This window comes from Pleurodeles waltl, chromosome 4_1 (assembly GCF_031143425.1).
Source record: "Pleurodeles waltl isolate 20211129_DDA chromosome 4_1, aPleWal1.hap1.20221129, whole genome shotgun sequence".
NCBI lineage: Eukaryota > Metazoa > Chordata > Amphibia > Caudata > Salamandridae > Pleurodeles > Pleurodeles waltl.
The window spans coordinates 872351385-872370910 of NC_090442.1; the positions used below are offsets into that span (position 1 = coordinate 872351385).

Sequence of the window (19526 nt, forward strand, 5' to 3'; positions counted from 1 at the left end):
AAAACGGAGTCTTCCACATGACTATAAAAAAGAGACAGTATTACTGCATCTTCTTTAGTTAGTAAAATCTGACCTTCAGCTATCATAATTTAAAATGCACATGGCACCCATTCCTGCATACTGAAAGAGTCCCTTTCAGACAACATCATTTTCCATTAGCCCAGTGATTAGGGATTTTCTTGACGGTCTGAGGGACATTTCCTTGTTGTCAAGAAGCCTTCCCACCACTTGGGAACTTAACAATGATCTTTTCAAACTAATTGCTTACACTTTTAAACCCATGCAGAAAAATGAGCTCCAATAAACTTCATGGAAAGTGGCTTTTCTCGTAGCTATAAAATTTGCCAGAAGGGTGAATGAGCTTCAAGCGCTACGTTTAGGGGAACCATGTCTACATTTTCACTGTAACTATGTATTTTTAACAAATACTCTTTAATTCCTACCAAAAGTAACTTTAGATTCTCTTATAAATTACAGATCTCACTCCCAACTTTCCCTTTGGATCATTCATCTCTAGCAGAAAGATTACTCCATACCCAAGATGTGAAAGGGCTCTAAAATGCTAGTTGTATAAGACCAGGGTTATTAAATGGACTGAACAGCAACTTGTAAATTATGTTACAGTCCACACAATATTGGCTTTCTTAAGCTTATGTTTAGCTTCCTGTAAAAACATCTATGGTTCACCTGAGGCAGAATGTGCCATTTCCAGATAATTGCAAAGCTGCAACCTGGAGTTTGGTGCATGCATTTGCCATACATGACGTTATTGCCTCTGCCTCCAGAAGCACTATGAACCTGATAGATCAGTCCTCCTCACTCAGTTTATTTGCCTCATTAACTTCACTTTTGGTACCCTCCACCAAGATTGACAATAATTTAACTTTGCTACTCTATTCTACTGTTTATGGATACCTGTGAAAATTACATCACAGAGAAGGAAGAATTACTTGCCTGTAATCCTAGTTATTTTTAATGGGTTTTCTTTTTGAATCCATAAATGACCCTACTGCATCTCCATTTTACTAAGATTGTGGCTAAAAGGCAATAAAGGTATAGTGTTGAATTAGAACAGTGTGTGCCCAGCTTTTTAAAGGGTACATTTTTCTTTTACTTTGAGATTTTAAAAACGGTCTGGTACAATGGTGTTTTCAGACAAATCTGTTTTATTGCTAATTTATATTTGCTTTTAAACAACAAAAAAGAGAATTTTGCATATTGCCGGCATCATTGGTTTGTAAAAGTGGTCTAAGAAATGGTGATCTCAGAGCCCTGCACATTCACAGATATATTCTACTGTTTATGGATTCAGAGAATACAGTGACAGAGAACTAGAAATATTGGTATGTAACTTCTACTCATGGTGTAGAAATGTTGCTGTGTGCATCAGAAACACTGGCTTGAGTTGTTACCAGCTATTGAACACCTTATACTATGAGCATATGGTGTCCCTGATGCGCTGCAGTTATTAACTACACATTATATGTGACAGAGACTTCTAGCTGCAGATTTCTTACCTTTTGCTGAGCAATACCCTTGCACGCGCCATCGGGTGGCGTTGTTCGGATCCACATGGCATCGCTGGAGTTGTCTGTGACCTCACGGTTACATATAAAGGCACTACCCAGGTGCACGTACTTCAGTTCTTTTCCTTTCGTGCCAGTTAAGCGCAGATCTAGAAACAGAGCTACCCTCTGTCTTATTTGACAGGCCTTTTTCGACCTTTTTGTCAAGACTTTTTGTGTCTGTGTAAGGATGACCTTGAGAAAGACCAGATTGAAGCCGTGTGGCACCTGCATCATGTCGGTGACGGCTCAACACCAGGTATGCCTATGGTGTCTCGAGCATGACCACGATTAGAAGTCTTGTTCGGACTGCCGGGCCATGGCTTCAAAAGCTTTGAGGGAGTGGTCTCTGAATCTAATGGCAGCCCGGCAGTCAACATTTGCCGGCACGACTCCTCGGAGGCCACGGTCCCGGTCGTGGAAAAGGTGGCTGGACCGTTCCAAGAGCCTGAAGTTCCCTTTGTCTCTCTTGAGGTCCTCTAGGCACTCGGGGAAGAGGCACAAGAAGAAGAAGATGTCTAAGCGGACTTTAACTTTCTCCTCACCCGTCTGCTGACAAGGTGACTCAGGAACGTCGACGTTCTAGGCACGGGCCCTTTCCGGAAGCTAGAGCGTCCCCCGTTCAACTTAAAGAGTTTTATGAGGCCATGCACCTTGTGTTTGAGCGGGCCAGCCCCACTGGAGCGCCCTCGGGCCCCATAGGGGTCAGCATAGGCCACATCAGGTTCCAGCTGGCAGCTTCGATGGGGCCTCGTGGATCTAATTCTTGATCTGGAACGGGTCCGGCCTCAGACAGTTGGCCTTTTCTGGCGCTGCTCCCGATGTCAACGCTCCCAGTGCCCACCTGTGTTCACGAGCCCCATTCTGTTTACCAATGATCCTGAACGCCATCCCACGATGCCGAATTTGGTGCGAAAAGCGCCCACAGGTGCCAGATCCATGTCTGAGCATTTTCATTAACAGCCAGGCACTGGTGAAGAATGGGAGGGGTATTTGGACACTCTAGAGACCCACATGGAACCCTTGGACTGGTATGAGGAACCAGGAGAGGCCAGTGGACTGGATACATGTCCAAATACTGGCTTGCTCTCTACTCTCACTGTGGCTTTGGAGGAGGGAGCAGTATATGCAATGATGGTGAGTAGAGCAGCAGATGTCCTTGACCTTGATCTGCCTACGATGCTGGTCAGGACTAACCTCCTGACAGAGATGCTTCAGCCAGGGCTTCCAAATTGGTACCAATGCTGCCCTTTAATGAAGCCCTCACTGATGTCCTGCTGGGGACGTGGTCCAAACCCAGCACAGGGGTGCCTGTAATGGTACAATTGGCCACTGCAATCCCCCGGCTCCTAACACCTCATGCATATTGGGCCATTTTTCCCACACTTTGTGGGGTTACATGTCAGAACCACAGGTGCTTCAAGCACCCGTGGCTCAACAACGAGGTCGGAACAGCGACCTCGTTCTAACCACTAATGCCTTTACCACAAATGCGTTTACAATGATTTTACCGTTGTAAACGCATTCCTTGTAAAGGCATTAGCGATCAGCATGCACAGTTCCAGCATGCTCCCCCCAGACCCCCACCCCCAAAAATTACTCCGACCCCCTCATCCCCACAACTTCCCCAACCCCCACCCCCAAAATTACCAGAACCCCAACCCCCTCCCCTAAAACCTAAACCACCCCAACCCACCCCTTAAACCTAAACCCTGACTTCCCCCTCCCCCTAAACCCTAATCACCCCCAGCCACCCATCCCAGCCCAAAAACTAAAAATACCCTGAGTCCCCACCCCGCCCCTAAAACCTAAACACCCCAACCCACCCTTTAAACCTAAACCCTGACCCCCCAAACCCTAATCACCCCGAGCCCCCACCCCCCCAAAAAAACCAGCCCCAGGGCCAGCCCAACTTACCTCCTCCTTCACTGCGTCGACTCTGACTCCCTTCTTCTGTACCTTAACCACGCATGTACGTGGTTCAGACATGCATTGTTTCGCTTTCGTTTTTCACGTTGTTCCGGGTGTTTCCCCTTTGTGGGATTTGGTGTCACAGGTGCTGCCTCAGGTCCCTCAGGACGCATGGGCCACTCTTTCCCAAGCGGTTAAGGAAGGGAGTGATGCGGCAAAGCTTACCATCAGGTCTGGTTTGGACATAACTGACTTGCTGGGTATAACAATTTAGTCGACGGTGGCCCTTTGAACCCACACCTTGCTTCATACATCAGGCTTTTTGGGGGAAGTCAAGGCAAACCTCATGGACATGTCCTTCATTGGGACCCGCCTATTTGGTGAAAAGGCAGACTCTGCGCTGAAGTATTTTAAGGACTCCTGGGCTACAGCCAAGTCCTTGGGCCTCTTGGTGACCCCTCGCCAATAGTCTGTCTATTACCCATTTCGAGTCTTCTCAAGGGGCGTGGCACCACACCATCCAGAGACCAGCCACCGTCCTCTGCCAGACCAACATCTTTTGCAGGGACGCAGTCCTGGTGCTTTCAGACCAAGAGAGTCTGTCCAGAAGTCGTCCGCCACCCAGCCTCCCACCTCTACAGTGTCCAAGCCCTCCTAGTGTGATTCTGCAGGACCATATATGTCCAGTTCGAGAGAGGATTTAAGATCATCTCCCTCACTGGCAGTCCATAACATCGGACACATGGGTCTTGCAGATCATACAGAAGGGCTATTCCTTCCTCTTCCAGTCTTTCCTCTCCCAATACCTCCCTCGAAAGAACAGCTGATGGAGGATCACTTAGTTTTGCTCCGCAAGGAAGTTGCTGCTCTCTTGGTAAAGGGAGTCATATAAGGGTCCCGATGTTAAAAGTAGCCACTGGTTATTATTTCCGCTACTTTCTGATACCCAAAAAGAACAAGGGCCTTCGCCATATTCTGGATTTGCAGGACATCAATCTCTTCCTCAAAAAGGAGAAATTCAGAATGCTCACTCTGACTCAGGTCTTGTGTGTCCTAGACCAAGAAGACTGGATGGTAGCGTTGGACTTGCAGGATGCACATTTCCATATCCCCACCCTGCCTGCCCACAGGCATTACCTGCGGTTCAAAGTGAGCCATGAGCACTTTCAGTTTACTGTGCTCCACTTCGGCCTCATCAGCGCCCCTCCAGCGTTCACCAACGTGATGGCGGTGGTCTCTGCGCAGGTTAGGGATTTCAATCTTCCCCTACCTTGACGACTGGCTGTTGAAGGCCTCTTCGCTCCAGGCTGTCGTCACCCACCTTCAGACTATGGTGACCCTCCTGCATTAGCTGGTATTCACCATAAACATGCCGAAGTCACACCTTACTCTCTCTTAGACGTTCCCTTTCAATAGAGCTGTTCTGGACACAGTGTAGTTTGGGGACTATCCTCCCGAGCAGCGAGTCCAGGATATTCAGGTTATGATCCCGATGTTTCGGGCTCTATCCTGGATTTCAGTGAGACAGACTGTGACGCTGCTGGGCCTCACGGCCTCCTGCGTCTTGTTAGTAAAACATGCCAGATGGCGTATGAAGGCTGTGCAGTGGGACCTGAAGTTCCAGTGGGCGCATCATCAGGGGATACAGTTCAGATCTCGGAGGGAACTGCAAAAGACCTGCAGTGGTTGTTAATGAACCGCAATTCGGACACAGGCAGACTTCTCTTCCTTCCCTTACCAGATTTTACAGTAAAAACAGATGTGTCACTTCTGGGATGGGGTGGCAATCTGGTAGAGGTGGAGATCAGAGGGCTCTGGTGGAATCTGGACTCAACTTACTGGTCTACCAGGTGATCCGGGTAGCATTGAAGTCATTTCTTCCAGTTGTCAAATGGATGCTAGTGCAGGTGTTCACGGACACCCCAAGGTGGTGCTGCAACAAGTAGGGTGGTATGGGGTCATGGACCTTTTGTCAAGAGGTCCTGCATCCCTGGACATGGCTGGAACAGCAGGGCATAGCCATGATGGTTCAACACCTGGCAGGTTCTCTTAACACCAGGACAGACAAACTCAGCCATCGATGTCTAGCGGATCACGAGTGGCATCTCCATCCTGGCTGCCTATTCAGGAAGATCTTCTGTCGCAGCAACAGGGGAAGGTTCTCCACCCGAACCTGGCAACTCTGAGCCTTCATGCCTGGAAATTGAGCAGCAGCAGTTGACAGCCTTTGACCTTTCTCCCAAGGTCAAGTTGTTCTGGCAGCCAGGACTTCCTCCACCAAGACGGTATACGTATGCCGTTGGAAACACTTTGTATATTATTGTACAGAAAGATCCATTGATCCTCTTTCTGCTTCTCTCTCTGACATTCATCTCTTTATCTTGTCCCTTGCCCAGCAGGGCTCTGCATTGGGCACTCTCCCTTGTTATCTTTCTGCCTTATCAGCTTTTCTTCGGCTGCCCAATCAGCCTTCATTATTCAAATCTCCTATTGTAAATAGATTCCTTAATGGGCTTGTACATACGTTTCATCCTACGCCCCCTAATCATGCCTCAGTGGGGTTTAAATCTGGTTCTCACCTATCTTATGTGCGCTCTCTTTGGGCATTTACACAATTGTCCCCTTCGGCTGCTCACCATAAAGACAGCTTTCTTAGCGGTAATAACATCTTCCGGGAGGGTGAGTGAGATGCAAAACCTCCGTATCTCATTATGTTTTTGGACAGGGTACTTCTTCGCACTTGTGCCTCTTTCCTCCCTAAGGTGGTGACCCATTTCATCTGAGTCAGAACATCACCCCGCCCATCTTCTTTGCTTCACCGCATCCCTCTAAAGAAGAGGAGCGACTCCACCGGCTGGACCCAAAAAAGAGCATTGCCGTTCTACCTTGACCGCACAAAAGAGTTACGGGTGGATGATCAACTCTTTGTGGAGTAGGTGGGAGCAAACAAAGGTCAGGCAGTGCAGAAACGAACCATTTTGTGCTGGGTCTTTCTCTGCATTAAGATCTGCTACGCTCTGACCAAGAAGCTTCCTCCTAAGGGCTTGAGGGCTCATTCCACCAGAGACAAGGCTGCTAGCACTGCACTAGCACAAGGTGCTCCAGTCCTAGATGTCTGTCAGGCAGCAACCTGGGCATCCTTGCACACATTCGCAAGACACTACTGTCTGGACAATCAGGCTCACAGAGACAGGCATTTTGCCCATTTGGTCCTGCAGGACTTTTTCGTGTGAACAAGGTCTGTCCGCAGCCCACCGCCAGGAGGTTATGGCTTGGCTATCTACCCTAAAGAATCTGTAGCTAGAAGTCTCTATCAGATGAACAAGTTACTTAACTTTGGTAGCACATTATCTGGTAGTCTCTCTATCTAGCTGCAGATTCCTTACACCCACCCATGCCTCCCCGCACTGCAGACACGGCTAATAGAGTCAGAGATTGTCCCTTTCAGGGTGCTAGTTTTTTGCACAGACTAGTTGTTAGTTCTTTCCATGGCTCTGCCCTAATGGTGTGGAAGGTAGTGGAAAAGGAACTGACATACACCTGCCTGGGTCGCGCCATTATAGGTGACTGTGATGTCATAGACGGCTCCAACGATGCCGATGACACCACTCGGATGCCGACGGCGTGTGTGAGGGTATTGCTCAGCAAAAAGTTCCAGATTCCAAGCCGACGCGAGGAAATCCCCAGGTAAGGAATCTGAAGCTAGATAGAGTCACTACTAGATAATGCGTTACCAAAGGTAGATATCTTGTTCGTTAGAGCATAGTGCATAAGGAATGAAGATTTCAAAAAACTACAGTTATACAATCAGTGCTGCAGAAATATGGTAATACACCAGATATAGAAGAAGACTCAGATGATGAATATGTTACACCATAAAAAATGTAGTAGGCCACTTTGGAAACTTAAGGGCCTGATTTAGAGTTTGGCAGAAGGGGTTACTCTGTCACAAATGTGACGGATATCCCGTCCACCATATTACAATTCCTTTATAGCCTATGGAACTTGTAGTTCGGGATGGGATATTCATCATGTTTGTGTCAGAGCAATCCCTCTGCCAAACTCTAAATCAGACCCAAAGTTGGTACAGTTATAGAAACACATGCATTCTTTTCTAGAGCACAGTTGCCTGGGCAATTGATTGATCAGTATGCCACTGCGTTGCAAATCTTGGCAGCTAATTGCAAGTTTAAGTATTTACATGAAAAAATTATACATGCCCATTCGATCAATCTAAGTGTATTGAGAATACCTTATGTTAAGGAATTAAGCACTTGAGAAGGAATATGTTAAGTGAATTCAAAAAGCACCTTCTGAAGTATGGATGCAGTAGGACAATCAAAAGCCAAAGGATTGTTCAAAGAGAAAATAGTGTCTGTGTAGAACAAACATCTGTTACAGGTGTGAGACTGCTAATAAACAAGTTGCTACCTCAAGTAATTGCCCATTTTCAAAAGCAAGGTTCTGTTCGTACAAGAGTTTGGTAATTTTTGTAGAATGTGTAAAGGTGAAGAAAATGCAAATAGTACTGTAAATATGTGGCAAGTTGAAGGTAACAACCAGAGCTGATGTCTAGGAGAAAATGATGATGTTGATTTGTTGGTCATGTGTGTGAAAGTATCAATGCACAAGACAGGGAAATTAATGCTGTAATTTAATGATATTGACTGCCATAATATTCTGTGGAAGTTTGTAGTGTGGGTATCTCAATGCGGGGAGACTCAAGTTTGCCATACATTTTGATTAATAAAGATGTTTGGAACAATTTGAAAAATTTATATGAACACGACTGATGTAGAACCAGAAAGTTATGGTGGAGTGAAGTGCCCATAATTGGGTAATTTCTGTCAAAATGTATTTACAAGGGTAGACAGGCAGAAGGGTGTGTGTACTGAAAAAAGGAAAGACCGTATTGGGCTGGAGAAAACAATGAACATTGGGGATCATTTTGGATCCCAATCGTCCTGAACAAATGTTGACACTGGTCAGTTTCTTTGGAACAGAGCTGGGTTGTCTAAAGAAATGATCTTAAGAGATTGTTTGAAGAAGGGCTGAAGCAAAAACTCAAAGTGCCAGTGTAGGACGCTGGCTCTGTCTATACTATATCAAAACGAGATATGGTGTGCACAGAGTCCAGGGGTTCCCCAAGAGGCTTGACAGAGGCAAAAATAGATATTACTAATGCTCTATTTGTGGCAGTGTGGTCGAGCAGTTAGGCTTATCAGAGGGTAGTGTTAAGCATTTGTTGTACAGAAACAGACAATAGAAGAAGCACACACAAGCAATAAGTGAAAACACACACTCAATGACTTAACTCCAGGCCAATAGGTTTTTATATTTTTGTTAATTTATTTCTAGAACCACAAGATTAATTTAGCAGGTAAGTACATCAAATGAAAGGTACTTTGCATAGTAATACTTAGGACTTGAATAGAATCAATATTGTACACAGTTTTCTTTGAAATGGCAAAAAGCTATTATAAAAGTGGACACTGCAATTTTCAAAAGTTCTGGGGTAGGGGGTGGTAAGTAAAGTACAGTTTCTGAGGTAAGTACCATACTTACTGGGTCAGTCTCCGGGGCATAGGTAGCCCACCGTTGGGGGTTCAAGGCAACCCAAACACCCAGCACCAGGAGCACATGGCCGGTTAGGTGCAGAGGTCAAACAGGAGGCAAAATAATGTGTGTGCCTATGGAGACAGGGGGTACTCCGGTTCCAGTCTGCTTGCAGGTAATTACCCTCGTTGTCGAAGGGCAGACTAGGGGGGTTTGGAGGAGTACTGGAGGGGCCCCAAGTAGGCACAAAAACCACACCCTCAGTGGCACGGGGGCGGCCGGGAGCACTGTGCAAACAGGACGTCGGGTTCTCAATAGAACTCTATGGAGGGACCCGGGGGTCACTTGTGCGCTGCAGGTTTCTTGGTCTTCGTTTTGGGCAGGCCCGCTGTCCACAGGAGTTTCTTGGTCCTCAATGTTGGCTTTTCAGGGGTCGCTGGTCCTGCAGAACGCGTTGCTTCTTTTCTTGCAGCTTTTCGAAGTAGGAGACGGCCCGTAGAGCTAGGTTCGAGTCAGTTGCTGTCTCCTTCTCTTCTCTGCAGGGATTCCAGCTCAGCAGTCCTTCTTCTTTCTTGAGATTGTCAGGAATCTGAAGAGCTGGGTACAGGGTCACCCCTAAATACTCAATTTAGGGGTGTGTTAGGGTCAGAGGGCAGTAGCCAATGGCTACGGTCCCTGAGGGTGGCTACACCCACCTTGTGCCCACTCCCTCTGTGGAGGGGGGCACATCCCTATCCCTATTGGTCCTAATCCTCCAAAGCAAGATGGAGGATTTCTCATGGAGGGGGGTCACTTCAGCTCTGGACACCTTAGTGGTGGTCCTGGCTGAGGGGGTGACTCCTCCTTGTTTTTCTCATTATCCCTCTGGACTTGCTGCCAAAAGTGGGTGTTCGTCTGGGGGGGAAGGCATTTCCACTAGCTGGAGAGCCCTGGGGCACTGCAACACCAGGCTTGAGCCTTTGAAGCTCACTACCAGGTATTACAGTTCTTGCAGGGGGAGGTGTGAAAAACCTCCACCTAGGACAGGCTTTATTTCTGACTACAGAGTGCACAAAGGCACTCACCCCATGTGGTCAGAAACACGCCAGGAAGTGGCAGGTTGGCACAGACTGGTCAGCCATGTACTAGCAGTTGGATTAACATACCATCTAAGATGCCCTCTGTGTGCATTTTTCAATAAATCCCACACTGGCATCAGTGTGGGTTTATTGTGCTGACAAGTTTGATACCACACTTCCCCAGTATTCAGTTTAGCTGTTATGTTATGTTATGTTAAATCAATTTGTATAGCGCAAAGCTACCCGGAGGCCTCCCAGCGCTTCAACAGAACCTGACGGCAGAAAGTGCGGGAAGTCAGTACAGCCATGTTTTCAGTAGCCGCCTAAAACTTAGTTCCTGGTCGGTGAGACGAAGACATAGAGACAGAGAATTCCATAGCCTTGTCCCTAGAAATGACAGGGACCTACCACCGCATCTGGCCTTTTTTTATAGGCGGGACTGCTGCTAAGGCTGCTGATGAGGACCTGAGGTTTCTCGAGGGTTTGTAAAACGTGGCCAGAGATCGCAATTGTGGTGGACCTTTATCATGTAAGGACCTATGTATATAACATAAGGCCTTGAATTTGATACACTTCTCAACTGGGATCCAATGCAAGGTATGAAGAGCTGGTTGAGCAGATTCATGTTTGGGGATATTGAAAATCAATCTTGCGGCCGTATTCTGTACCACTTGAAGTTTCCTCTTAACATACTTTGGGGACCCTAAAAAAGGGCATTCCCATAGTCCAATCGGGAACTGATCAGTGCCTGAATAATTAGTCTCTTGGCCATGAAGCAAATAATTTTCAACACCTTCCTCAAAAGTCTGAATATGCCAAAGCACACGGCTGAGGTTTTCTTTGCCTGTTGGTCCATGGCTAACCATGGGTCAAGCCAAATCCCAAGGCTCTTAATATATTCCTTAGGAACTGGGAGCTCTCTCAAATAAGGCAGAGCAGAAGAGGATGGCGATAGCAAAACTTGAGGGCCCAAAAACATGACCTCCGTTTTGTCTGTGTTAAGTTTGTTTACTTTTTGACATCCAGTTGGAAGTAGCACACAGGCCAGGACCCAATGAAGTATCTAAAAAATTTTGGTTAGTGGTCAATGAAAAAAACAATTGTGTTTCATCAACGTAGGGTATAAGAGAGAGACCGAATGGCTCCATAACCTTAGGGAGAGGCCGCATATATACATTGAATAATGCAGGGCTAAGGGAGGAGCCCTGAGGTACACCCCATCTACTATTGAAACTTTGTGAGTAGAAGGATCTATCCAGTACCTGGCCTGATCGTGCGTTTATGAACTCACTAAACCAGCCCAATACGGTGCCTGTAACACCTATCTCTTATAGCCGACGGAGAAGAATACTATGATCCACTGTATCAAAGGTGGCGCTCAGGTCCAGAAGCACTACTGCCGATGCTTGCCCATCATCAAGGCGCTGTCTCGCCCCTTCCATCACAGCAATCAGAGCCGATTTGGTGCTGTGGGATGGTCTAAAACCCATTTGTGAGGGGTGTAAGATTTTATTGTCCTCAAGATAGTTGGACAACTGGCTAGTTACATGCTTTTCTAATATTTTAGCAAATGCAGGCAGCAAATAGATTGGTCTATAGTTTTGTAAAATTGAGGGATCTAGATTTGATTTTTTGAGAAGGGGTTTCACAATCGCATGTTTCCATTGAGCAGGAAAAATGCCCTTCTCCAATGACAGGTTAAATACTTCGGTAAGGATGGGAGCAAATATTGATGATCCCAGGGCTAGGACCTTCAGAGGGGCAGGGTCAAGCGGAGAGCCTGATTTAAGGGTGCCCATAGCTCTAATAACACTATCGCATGCTATTGGAAGGAAGCCTGAGAGCCTGGCCGACCCATTATAGGATGGTGGCTCCAAGTGTGACTGACTCATAAGGTTAGCCTGAAAGGCTGCATAAATCTCCGTGATTTTATCCTAGAAAAAGGAGGCTAAGTCATTGCTATGCTTGTGGGAGGCTTCTACCCCTTCTGGCGGAAGCTGCGGATAAGCAATGTCTTTTAACACCTGAAAGACTGCTTTGGGGGAGTTAGCATTCTGTTCATTAACTGCCGAATAATAGATTCTTTGGGCTGTTTTAATTTCCCCATGGAAATGTCTAATGCCTCACCTATACTCTTGTTTATCGGAAGCATTGTATGATTTTCCTCATCTCCTTTCCAGCCTTTTGCAGTCCCTTTTAAGGGCTTGCAGCTGAGGGGAAAACCAGGGCTCCCTCTTCTTTCTGGTCGATGACCTCTGCCTCGCTGTGAAAGGTATGAGGTTGTCTAAACTATTAGTGATCCAGGTGTGTATGGAATCGATCGAATTACACAGATTCTCATTCACAGTGGGTTTAGTTTTAGTTAAAATATTGAGCCATTCCGTCGCATTAAGTAAATGCCAACGTCTATAGGGTTGGGCTGGAGCAGATTTACCCACTTGCTGAATGGGAAGACTAAATTCGATTAGAAAGTGGTCTGTCCAAGCTAGGGGGATAGGAGGAGAGACCTTAAGATTCATTATATTACTGAAGATCAAATCGATTGTGTGGCCTTTATTATGTGTAGGATCTATGATAAGCTAAGAAAGGTCCAAGGCTTTCATATGAGATAGAAATTTGGTAACCGTGGACGTGTCGTCCTCTGCATGTATATTAAAATCTCATAAAATATTAAAATTAGGCTTATTACAGATGGTTTCAGCAAGATAATCTGGCAGTACTTCCAGAAAACGTTGTGCTGTTCCCGGCGGCCGGTACATTAAGGCTCCTGAGAAGCTAATGCTGGGGGTTAAGAGGAAAGAGAAGAGTAGGCCCTCACAATCAAGATTATCACAGGGGAATGAGGTCACCTTAAGCATGTCCCTAAAAGTGATGGCGACTCCTCCCCCTCTACCCCGTACTCTGTCCACCCTAATGATTGTGTAGCCACTGGACGAGACTAGTGACAAATCTGGACCTGAACCCTCATGTAACTAGGTTTCGGTAAGAAATAGAGCAGTGGGTTTCTGGGATTCCAGAAGCACATTGATGTCTAACTTGTGGGCAGCTAATGATCTACAATTAATCAGTAGAAACCTGCTTAGTAAAGAGTTATGCATGTGACTCTCATTATCAGGGGGTTCTATGATAGAGCTACCTGGGCTTGTCCCATGTGCTATCTTACCTTCTTTAACTGTAGGTGTGAAGCTATGCCTAAGGGACAGTAGAAAATCACCATCATAGGTGATGCGTTCTGACCTAATTTAGGCATTATTACTGGCCCCAGGTCCCACCTGGGCGCGGATGGGCACAGACGGGCTTGCCTTAGGCGCGCCCGCAACATTGCCGGCCTAAATATGTTCCCCCAAATGAGGAGAGTCAGGCCACTAGAGCACTGACCTCCCAAGATGGCGCCCACTCGTGTCCCAAAAAAGAGGAGTAAAAATGGCTGCTGCCACCTGTTTGCTACCGGCCTCTGAACACGGGCTGCGAGAGACAGTGGGCAGGCAGAGAGTGAAAAGGCCCCCAAACAGTCGGATAGGTATACAAGGGAAAAATAAGAGTGCCTAGTAAAAACGTAGGATGTAATCGTCGGAATCACACAATAAAATTATGGTGCTGTGGAGGTCGTAATGACAGACTCCCAGACCATATAATCAGTCTGGCTACCCTACCCTTACAATGTCTAAGAATTGACTTAGACACTGTAGGGGCATAGTGCTCATGCAGCTATGCCCTCACCTGTGGTATAGTGCACCCTGCCTTAGGGTTGTAAGGCCTGCTAGAGGGGTGAATTACCTATGCCACAGGGAGTGGTTTGTGGCATGGCACTCTGAGGGGAGTGCCATGTCGACTTTGTCCTTTCTCCCCACTAGCACACACAAGCTGCAAAGCAGTGTGCATGTACTGAGTGAGTGGACCCTGAAGGTGGCATAATACATGCTGCAGCCCTTAGGGACCTTCCCTGGCCACAGGGCCCTTGGTACCAGGGGCACCGTTCACAAGGGACTTAACTGTGTGATAGGGCTGTGCCAATTGTGGAAACAAAGGTACAGTTTTAGGGAAAGAACACTGGTGCTGGGGCCTGGTTAGCAGGGTCCCAGCACACTTCTAATCAAAGCTGGCATCAACACTAGGCAAAAAGTGGGGGTGACCATGCCAACAGTGGCATTTTCCTACAGCCAGTGTTCCATTGGCCTTCAGGGAAACACTGGAAGAGAGATTGGATAGATTGTGTGATTTGTAAGATCATCAAGCCGATTGAGTCATTTGAGTGGTAGAGTCTTTCGGTCATTGCACACAAAAGCAATAGCAAAGTAAGAATGTGTGTGGACCTAAGAGATTTAAATCTTTGCGTATGGGCAGACCGACGTATTTTGCTGTTTATTGAGTTATCCAGTGTAAGCAACTCACAATATTTCTCAACTATAGATTTATCTCATGCATACCACTAGATTGTGCTACATGCTGACCCTAGGCATTTACAATTTGTTCCTAAGCCTTTTGGTTTGGCTTCTAAATCGGCTGCCTGCTACTGTGTGATGCAAAAGTTGCAGGGCGGATTGCCAGAGTGAAATTGTTCCAGGATTATGCCCTGGTTGAGAACTGATACTGAGGAACATGGTGTGTTATATAGGAAGGTGCATACCACATTGGAAGAGGCTTTACTGACTGTCAGTGTTGGCAGATGTACGTTTGCTGTGAAAGAAGTAGTCTGATAAGGACTTGCATTGTCTAGCGAAGGAATCAAGTCTAAAATGGCACTGTTGGAGGCGATTGAGAAGGCTTTGAGTCCGAAGTACAAGGATCAACTTTTGTCCTTCCTTGGACTCACTGAGTACTACGCAAAATGTCTAAATCCATTTACCATTTATTTATTTATTTAATTGTTGTCAGCCTATCCGGCCATAACAATAATACACAATAAATATCAATCCATCACACGCAATAAAATCACATTAAATAAAACATTGTAAGAAAGAAAAACTATACTTGAGTTTTTGATTTTACGTGGCCCTAGGTGAATCCAATATGCCCTGCAATATCATAAAACTTGATTATTAGCCATAATTGGCATAAGACTCTTTACTTATTCTAAAAACATTATAGATCTAAAATTTAAATATCCTATTCTTGCACTAATCATTTGGGTTCTTGCGATACCTGCCAGCAGTATAATAATAACCCAGGACCTTGCCTGGTTTAATCAGCAACCTTCAGCGATGTCTCATACTAATGATAGCTAGGATAACACAAGTAATTATACTTAGGCCAACTGTGAGTACATTGATGAACGTAACTTCCACGCTTCCAATATATAAGTTGAAACCTTCGCCACAATATGTTTCTCATCTGATCGCATACAAAGCACTTCCGCCTCATTACATTTCCTGATCCCGTATGATCTAAAAAGCGGACGTAAGTACAATTTGCGGAGTTTAAGCGTAAAATGACATAATAAAAGGAAGTGGGATAATGTTTCTTGGCCACCATGAAGGCAAGGACAGCATTCTGATCCGCACTGTGAGACGGCTTGCCATCTGTTAGTCACCGCCATCACTGGTAATGTACCCATACGAAATTTAAAATAGAGAGCCCTTTTTTCTTCCGGATAGATGCAGTCTATGAAAATTGCTGGTTTAAGCTCTTGGTTGAGCAAAATGTACCTCTTGAGTAAAGGGCTAAGTGTCTCACACATACTCTGAGTCTTTTGGTCCCAGTATGCCTTTTTAATGACAGATAAACTGGGCTTTCTGATTTTCCCTGGATGAAGCCAGAGGTCTTCTTGGCCAATAGCAACCAGGGTAGTTGAGATGTGTTTAAACCAAGGCAATTTTCGGTAATTTTGTAGCTTCATGATGTCCATGAGTGTATCTCTGTATGGTTTGAGTTCCTCTTTTGCCCAGATACGGATCCAATATCTTATCGGGGCCAGTGCAATGTAATCCTCGACCTTTCTCATTTGTAAATCAGTTCTCAACGCATTCATTGGTGCGGCAGTGCCTAAACAAAGTAATCGGCGTAGGAAATTATTCTCAGTTACTTGTATTAATGGGGTCTTTCTAAATCCCCAAATCTCTGCGCTGTAAAGTGCTGCCGTCCTTGCTTTGGTTTTATAAGCAAGCAGTGCAGAACTCACAGAATGGTTGCCTGTGGCTTTAGCAAATCTAAGTACCGCTCCGGCGTGCTGGGCCAAGGAGATGTTACTTTTGTAGATTTGTGATTTCCATGTCTGTTTTTCGTCCAGTCTGCAACCCAGGTAGTCATAGGTGGTCACTCGAGCCAAGGGCTTGTTGTTTACCCTGAAGGTCGAATGCATCGTTTGTTTTGGGTTGAGAATCATAAACTTTGTTTTCTCCTCATTAATTACCATGCTCCTTGAGGTGCAAAATGATTCGAAACCCCTAAGTAGACGATGCATTGCTATCTCTGTTCTTGCCAGTAATACAGCGTCGTCAGCAAAAAGCAGGATAGGTATACTTTCATTGGCTAGTTTTGGCACATCCAGATTTAATTCCCTCAGATCTTGGCTTACTTTATTTATATAACAGTTAAATAAGGTTGGGGCCAAAACACATCCTTGTTTTACGCCACGCTGGATTGGAATTTCTGCTGTATAATAATTTCTCGTGGAATATCTAACCCTGGCAGTATTCCCTGTGTGCAGTAGAATTAACAGCCTTAGAATTTTCCCCTGTATGCCCATTTCTGACAATAACTGCCATAATATTTGGCGATTGACGCTGTCAAAAGCTGTTTGAAGATCCACAAAGACCAGATATAATGCACAATCTTTTAGGGTGGCGTATTTCGCGCAGATCATATTCAGCTTAAAAAGTTGATCTATTGTGCTTTGGCCTCTCCTAAAACCAGCTTGGTGTGTCGATATTAAATCTCCATCCTCCAGCCATTGATCTAAACGCAGCTGGATCAATTTGGCGAAGATTTTTCCAACACTGTCAAGCAGTGAGATAGGCCTATAGTTGCACACCAAGTCCCGAGGTCCTTTTTTGTGAATTGGGACAATTATTGATTTCTTCCAAGAGGTCGGAATTACCTCGTGGTGCCAAATACTGTTGAATATGCGTGTTAGAGCAGGCAGCCATAACGTTAACTGATTACGATAAACGTCTGAAGGTATGCCGTCTGGGCCTGCAGCCTTATACGGTTTTTGAAGGAGAATAACTTGTTTAATCTCTTTCTCGCTGAATTCCGGTGTCAGCTCCATTGCACGAGGGATAGAATGGGTTGCTTGCGTGGCATTTGTGCCAAGGAGTTCGTTTGGGACTAATTCATTCTGGGTTCCATTTGACGATCTAATAAACCTTTTTGATGATGCTACATAGGTCGTTTGAAGTGGAACTCCCTTGTTTGATCTTTGGTTACTACCTTCCAGTCCTTGGATGAGGCTGGTTGAGTTATTCATACTCCGGGATGCCGTCTTGGCCTCTTCCTGGTACAAGGCGGTAAAATGCTCTACCCAGAGTTGTGGGTTGATATTCAATTCTAGGTTCTTCGAAGGGCCTTCGCATCCCCATCTGACTATCTCCCAAAACTTTTTGCAGTTTCCTGCCGATATTGCCTGCAGGAGGGATTTCCAGAGCTTATGTGGAAATGTCTTCCTTTTATATCTTAGTAATTTTTTGTACTGTTGCCTGCATTCATAAAAGTATTGCTCATTATGGTTGTTCAGATGACGATTCTTTAGTGCTTGCGATAGTGTCTTTTTTAGTTTCAAACACTCTTCATCGAACCAGCCCTCCATCGTATTAGGGTTAGTTTGGGGATGCTTAGTTCTTTCCTTTGTTGTTTGTAGTAGCAAGTTGTTAAAATTATCCAGTAGGGGTAAAGCTTCATTAACTGGTAGGTTTAATAATGTACTAAGTGATAGGAACCAGGTTTGACTAGGTACACTCAAATAGGGTTCGTCCACGTTCGACCTTAGTATGTTTTTCCTATTTGGTCTCATGGTTATTGCTAAGCAATTTCCGTTAAGTGGAAACTCAACCTTCCCCAGGCTTGCGTCCGGATGGATTATCTCCATTAGCAATGGGTCGTGGTCACTCTCGATCCTGTCCCTTATTTCCATATCGATAACATAATGCCAGGCTTCGATGTTTATTGCCATATAGTCAATTATGCTGTGTCTTTTTCCAGTTCGAAAGGTAGATTTAAAAGTTCTGTCTGAGTTGGTTCTTCCGTTTACTGTGCGAATTCCGCCTTCTATTAGTACTTCAAAGATTAGTTCCCCTTTTTTGGAATCTTGGCAATGTTGGATGAGGGGCGTTGGAATATTCCAGGCGTGATCTTCCTCTACTACTTGTTCATCCCAAAGAATAGAATGGGGTTTAGTGTTAAAATCGCCACATATTAGAAGAAGGGTTTTACAAAACTGAGGGGGACGGTTATTCGCGTGACCTAGTGTTGGGTTCCTCCAACCCTTAGATCTTTTATTTGAGATGTGATCTTCGAGGAGCCGCACACCAGGCATGACTTGGGCCCGGCTAACGGGAGGGAGGTACACGTTTACTATTTCAAGTGACCACTCCTCATGTTTTACTGCAAGCGTCTGGATTTCCTTGCTTAATATGGCATGGGTTACAGCTGAGTTTCCCAATAGTGAAGTTCTGATCCAAGTGGTCAGACCTCCCGATGGTCTTCCTTTTTTTTGTTTGATAGCAGGTATGTAAAAAGTGGAAAACCCGTCTAGGTCAATGACGTTGGTAGACCAAGTTTCTTGGAAGCAGCTGATGTCTTGCTGTTTAATAAATTCAACCCAATCCTTATCTTCCATTTTGCTTTTTAGGCCTGCAATGTTCCAGCTTAAGATTTTTAATGTGGGACTAGTTCTATTTTTTATATTTGAGCTACCCATTTGTTGCTACAAATTTCTAGATGGTTGCTCTTCATCATTCTGCAACTGTGGGGGATTGCCCCTGCTGTTTCTAGGGGAGTTAACAGACAGGCAGAACCTCATATTACTCAGGTTTATTCGTTCAGGGAGTTGTTGTTTGGAACTAATTGCTCCCTGTAGTATCGAACCAGAATTGCCTTCTGCCTCTTGCCTGCCCGACACATTTTGCTTTGGAGCTTTTTCAAGAAATATTGTTGGATATGGTTCCTTTTGTGGAATAGCAGTAGATATTCCCCATGTCTTCATCATGTTAGAACATTTTAGAATCTGTTCTACTATCCAAGGTGAAGCCCAGACTGTTTCTGTTGATTCCCCGTTCTCCGATTCTTTCCTTTGCATAAATCTTACTGAGAGGAGGTCTTTAGTTGTTACGTTCTGCAGAGCTGGCAAAGAGTTGACCAAATGTAGGATGTTAGTCCTATTTAGAATGTCGTGACTTCCTCTTGAGGAGTACTCGGGAATAAATGTAATTGTGGCGTCAGGCTCTTTAATTATTTCAGTGCGAATCTTGGTTTGCCCGACACCTCCCTGTGACCATCTTCC

The 19526-nt window shown here is 45.4% G+C and overlaps 1 protein-coding gene across 2 annotated transcripts in view; it reads left to right on the forward strand.

Annotated features, from left to right (window-relative positions):
• Positions 1 to 19526, forward strand: part of LRRIQ1 (leucine rich repeats and IQ motif containing 1) — a 1566481-nt gene that overhangs the window by 1535817 nt on the left and 11138 nt on the right. The window lies entirely within an intron of this gene.